Genomic DNA, 6,221 nt, shown 5'->3' with positions numbered 1-6,221 from the left:
GATTCAGAAATGACAGAGAGACCCAGACAGGATCAACCCAAAGGGGGCCAAACCAAGACATACTATAATTAAAATGGCAAAAATTAAAGATAAAGAGAGAGATTAAAAGCAGCAAGGGAAAAGCAACAACTTACACACAAGGGAATGCCCATAAGGATATCAGCTGACTTTTTAGCAGAAACTCTGCAGTCCAGAAGGAAGTGACAGAATATATTTAAAGCAATGAAAAGGAAAAGCCTACAACCAAGAACACTCTACCTGGCAAGGCTCTCATTCCTATTTGATGGAAAGATCAATAGTTTTATCGACAGGCAAAAGTTAAGAGTTTAGCACGACCAAACCAGCTTGACAAGAAATGTTAAAGGGACTTCTGTAAGTAAACAAAACAAAACAAAACATAACTAGAGACTTGAAATTACAAAAGGAAAAAGCTCAAGGAAAACTATAAAAGAAAAAAGGCAAATATACAGTAAAGGTAGTAAATCAACTACAAATAAGCTCATAGGAAGATTAAAAGACAAAAGTAGTAAAATCATCTATATCCACAATAAGCAGTTAAGGGATACATCAAACAAAAAGATGTAAAATATGATGTCAAAAACAGTAATCATGGAGGGACAGGAGTAAAAATACAAGGTTATTAAAATGCATTGGAAAGTAAGAGATCAGCAGCTTAAAACTATATCTATATGTGTATATGAGTGATATATATTGCTATATATAAACATCATAGTAACCACAAATAAAAAAATCTCTGATACACAAAAAACAGGGATCCAAACATAACATTAAAGATAGTCATCAAATCATAAGAGAAGAGAGCAAGAGAAAAGGAACAAAAAAGAACTACACAACAACACCAAAACAATTAACAAAATGGCAATAAGTACATACCTACCAATAATTACTTTAAATGTAAATAGACTAAATGTTCCACTCAAAGACAGAGTCACTGAATGGATATAAAAACAAAACCTGCATATATGCTGCCTACTTCAAGTCTAAAGACATACAGACTGAAAGTGAGAACATGGAAAAAGATATTCCATAGAAATGGAAATCAAAAGAAAGCTGGGGTAGCAATATTTATATCAGACAAAGTAGAATTTAAAACAAATACTGTAACAAAAGACAAGGGAGGACATTACATAATGATTAAGGGATCGATCCAAGAAGATGCAACAATTATAAATCTACAAGCACCCAACATAGAAGCACCTAAATACATAAAGCAAATATAAATAGACATTAATGGAGAAACTGACAGTAACACAGTAATAGTAGGGGACTTGAACACCCCGTTTAAATCAATGGAGAGATCATTGAGACAGAAAATCAATAAGGAAACACTGGCCTTAAACGGCACACTAGACCAAATGAGCTTAATAAATTATAGAAAATTTCATCCAAAAGCAGCAGAATACACATTCTTTTCAATATGCACATGGAACATTCTCCATGGTAAGTCAAATGCTAGGTCACAAAACAAGTTTTGATTTAAGAAAACTGAAATCCTATTAAGCATCTTTTCTCACTACAATTCTGTAAGAGTAGAAATCAACCACAAGGGAAAAACTGCAAAAAAACACAAACATGTGGAGGCTAAATAATATGCTACTAAATAACCAATGAATCACTGAAGAAATCAAAAAATACCTGGAGACAAATGAAAACAAAAGCACAATGAGCCAAAATCTAGGGCATGCAGCAAAAGCAGTTCTAAGAGGGAAGCTTATAGCAATAAAAGCCTATCTCAGGAAATAAGAAAAATATGAAACACTCTAACCTTATACCTAAAAGAACTAGAAAAAGAACAAATGAAACAGAGCAAAAATAAGTGAAATGGAGACTTAAAAAAATAGAAAAAAATCAAAAAAGCTAAGAGCTAGTTCTTTGAAAAGATTTTTTTTTAATGATAAACCTTTAGCCAGACTCATTAAGAAAAAAGAGAGAGGTCCCAAGTCAACAAAATCAGAAATTAAAAAGGAGAAATTACAACTGACACCACAGACATGCAAAAGATCATAAAACATTACTATAAACAACTATACTCCAGTAAAATAGATAACCTAGAAGAAATGGACAATTTCCTAGAAATATACAATCTTCCAAAACTGAACCAGGAAGAAATAGAAAATATGAACAGTAATGAAATGGAACCAGGGATGAAAAGAAATCCCAACAAACAAAAGTCCAGGATCAGATAGTTTAACAGGTGAATTCTACCAAACATTTAGAGAAGAGTTAATACCTAGCCTTCTCAAACTATTCCAAAACATTGCAGAGGAAAGAACACTTATGAACTCATTCTGTGAGACCGGTATCACCCTGTTACAAAAACCAAAGATATATCACAAAACAAGAAAATTACAGGCCAGTATCACTGATGAACATAGATGCAAAAAATACTCAACAAAATATTAGCAAAATGAATTCACTTATACATTAAAAGGATTATACACCATGATCAAGTGGGATTTATACCAGGGACGCAAGGAAGGTTCAATACCCACAAATCAATCAATGTGATACACCACGTTAACAAACTGAAGAATGAAAATCATATGATCAGTTCAACAGATGTGGAAAAAAGGCTTTGACAAAGTTCTATATCCATTTATGATACTGACTTTTTTAAAAAAACCTCTCCACAAAGTGATAGTATCAGTGGAACATACCTCAACATAATAAAGGCTATGTGTGATAAGCCTACAGCTAACATCATACTCAACAATGAAAACCTGAAAGCACTTCCACTAATATGAGGAATAAGACAAAGATGACCACTCTTGCCACTTTTACTCAACATAGTATTGAAAGTCCTAGCTACAACAATCAGACAAGAAAAAGAAATAAAAGGTATCCAGATTGGGAGGGAAGAGGTAAAGCTGTCAAGAGACTAGAAAAAGAAGAGAAAATTAAACCTAAAGAGATTCAAAGAAAAAGACACATTCATCAGAATACAGTCGCTTTTAAAATACTTTCGAAGGTCCTCAGTACCTTTTTTATAGCTCTAAGGATAAAAGGGTGATAGAACTTTAGAGCTGGGAAAAACCTTGAGATCATTAAGTAACCAAGGAGTTAAAAATCCTGCATTTTACACAGGTAAAAATTGAGACCCAAAGAAGTGAGGGAATCTGGTATTTCCTGAGCTCCTAAAATACACCAGCTGCTGTGTTGAGCACTTTTCAATACAGCTCCATTGAGGCCATTATTTCTCCAGCTCTATCAGTGAGGATGCTGAGACTTAAGCAGTTTCTGTAATTGACCCAAAGTCCTGCAAGTAGTAAGATATGCAGCCAGGATTCTGACCTAGGTCCCTTTAATTCCAAAGCCTATACTCTTCCTACAGTAAGACCCTAAATGGTTAAGTTAGAAGCCACGTGAGGCCTAGAATCCAAGTCCCTTTTCCCTAGTCTATTTCTACTTCCACTACAAAAATGAAAAAAAACAATGGCAAATTAATGCCCTGTTTCAATTCTGTGGGATTCTTTCACATACAGTTGAATGAGTCAGATAAAATTATCACTGATTTAGTATGCAGGGTGCTTTTCCCTAGTGGGGAATGAAGCTTTGTTGCCCAAGGCTTTATTAAAAGATTGCTTAAGCCAACCATTAAATTCTATGATAAACTTTGACTTTTTAAATCTAATTTCCCTGGACAGAGAAACTTGAAGCTGCCAAAATCTGTACTTGGAAATGCCACACATGCAAATTGTGAAAACAACAAAGATTTCTTAGGGCTTTTTTTTTTCCTCACACTTACCCAGTATTTACTCACAGTACAAGGTCCAGGTCTGCTATACCCAACCAACCTAAAGTCTCCATGTGATCCTGGATATGCACATTTCACAGCATTGCACAATAAAACAACCAGCAAATGTATGTAGTGCCTATCATTTATGACTTGATGCCAAGCAGTATAGAAGTAACACGCTATCTCTATACTGTTAACTGTGCATTTAAACAGAGAGAGGGAGAGAGAGAAAAATGCGCATGCAGTTAAATATGATATAATTTGATAAATATGAAAATATGGTATTAAGCAAGTGCTGTGAGAGCCAGATGGAATAAGTTGCTCTGACTCTGTGCATCAGAAAAGACCTCCAGAGGAGGTAATGTTTGCCCTGAAGCTTTCCATCTTTAACACCTAAGGCTGGGGATATGCAGTGCCTTGATTGTCCAGAGACCAGCAGTTGCTGAATGTAGTTAGACTAGGCTTAATGACAGGGCAATGAGGGAACATGAGGCAAGAAATACAATTTGAGGCCCGGCCTCATAAGGAAGTTTCAGCTTACATTTGTTATCAGTGAGGAGGACATTCTGTTCAGATACGTTCCTCTGGAGGTGGTGTTGTGAAGAGGCTGGAGGTGAGACACCTAACTAGGCACCTAGCTAATGTCATGATCCAAGTGAAAGATAATCTGCTGTGGTAAGAGGTAAAATAGAGGGGAGGGCATAGATTAGAGACATTTAAGAAATGGAATTGATGTTGACTAGTTAAAGGGGGTGGGTTGATGCAGAAAAATGAGTCAGAGGTGATTATGCCAGTACCCAGGGTGTTGGCTCTTCCATCCATTCCACCATCATAGATGCTTAAGTATACACATAAATCACATTGCAGAGTAACCTACAATCCGCATTTACAAAAGGTGATTATTTGCTGAAAATAAAATCTGTACTGACCAACAAGAATGTATCATATTCATTACTCACAATCTCTGTTTTCTTCCCGATTCTTTTCTGTCTTTGTCTGGGAAGCGAGTGAAAATAGTAACCAAGAGTGGGTAAGGAGCAAGTTGAATCACAATATCTGTCTGTACCATCATAATTCTATGAACACTTCTCATATTGCTTTATATTTTTCTTCTTTATAGTATCAGGGACAGAGCAATTTTGTAAACATCTGTCATAGGGCAAATGCAAAGAAGATTTTGTGGAGGTCAAAGCTGGTGTCCCAGCTTGGAAATACGCACAGATATAGGACAGCTTTGTGAGTCTTCTGTGTTATGGCCCTTTCTGTATTCTCAGCTGTCCAAAGCAGCCTCGGAAGTACCAGGAGGTGCTGCTCTTTCTCCTGTTCTTCCTCTTCCTTCCTTAGCACCTGAGATGCTGGAGGATGTGCATATCTAATTGTGGGATTATCATTAGTCCTGACCCCTTTCCTGCTTTGTTATGACAAGCTGCAAAACCACCTTCCCAGCCATTCTGCATATCTAAATGGCATGGTTTGAGGCAATTTAAATATTTTAGCATTTTTATTTATGTACAAATGATATATGGAAGAGATAGGAGTTTTAATTAATTTTAACTTGGGGAAAGGGAATCTCTGCTAGTTTTTACCTGGTTTGGCATTTATACTTTGTCTGCTATACAAAAACATGTATTATTATTAATGAATGCTCCAAGTTTTCCAAACCCACTATTAAGATTAGTGTTGCTGGGCTAGAAACAAATATTCATACACTACCGGTAATATTATACATAATTTAAAGTGTACCTTGTCATGCAAATGGATTCAGCATGGTGCTTTCCCTCAACTGTAAAATTATTTTCTTGCCCCAAAATGGAGCAGGCTTGTGAATTTTTACGCAGCCTTGGAAGAGGCAGCTGAGTAAGCATTTGGGAGAGGCTTCAAATTCTGTCTCTGTGAAAATGGAATTAATTGGTCTCCAGCTTGAATCAGGTATAAATATAGAGGTGACCAAGATTCACCAGCAACAGGGAAGTAATCATATCTTTAATTGCCTAGTAGTCTCAAGGAAGTACTGGACTCAACTTTTTCCAAACTATAGCAGATAAGTGTAAAAAAAAAATCTAGATTAGTCATTGCATCCATCTCTATACCTCATTTCTTTAAGAAAGGAATAATAATGAGGCTAAACTTGATTTAAAATGTTCAGCTGGCCTTAAATTTTTACTAGTTTTGTAACTGTGTAATCTGGCATGGAAGTGGTGTTTGTCTTCCTGTGAGACCCTGTACAGTGCACGCCAGGGGTCTTAGTGCCTTCACAGGGACCACTGCATTTGTCTTTACTTTCTTACTAATCATAATTATTATGTTTTCTTTTCTAACTTCCTCTTATAAGTGGCTGAAATAGACTATTAAGAGTCTCTTTAATACAGTTCTGGATGGAAGGCTGTTCCTAGTAGTTTTTATCAGTGATATGATAATGATTTCTGCTTTTATTCTAATTCAGTCTGTTGAATTTTCTCAGGAA

This window comes from Camelus bactrianus, chromosome 2 (assembly GCF_048773025.1).
Source record: "Camelus bactrianus isolate YW-2024 breed Bactrian camel chromosome 2, ASM4877302v1, whole genome shotgun sequence".
NCBI classification, from domain to species: domain Eukaryota; kingdom Metazoa; phylum Chordata; class Mammalia; order Artiodactyla; family Camelidae; genus Camelus; species Camelus bactrianus.
Note: the sequence above shows the minus strand (reverse complement) of the source record.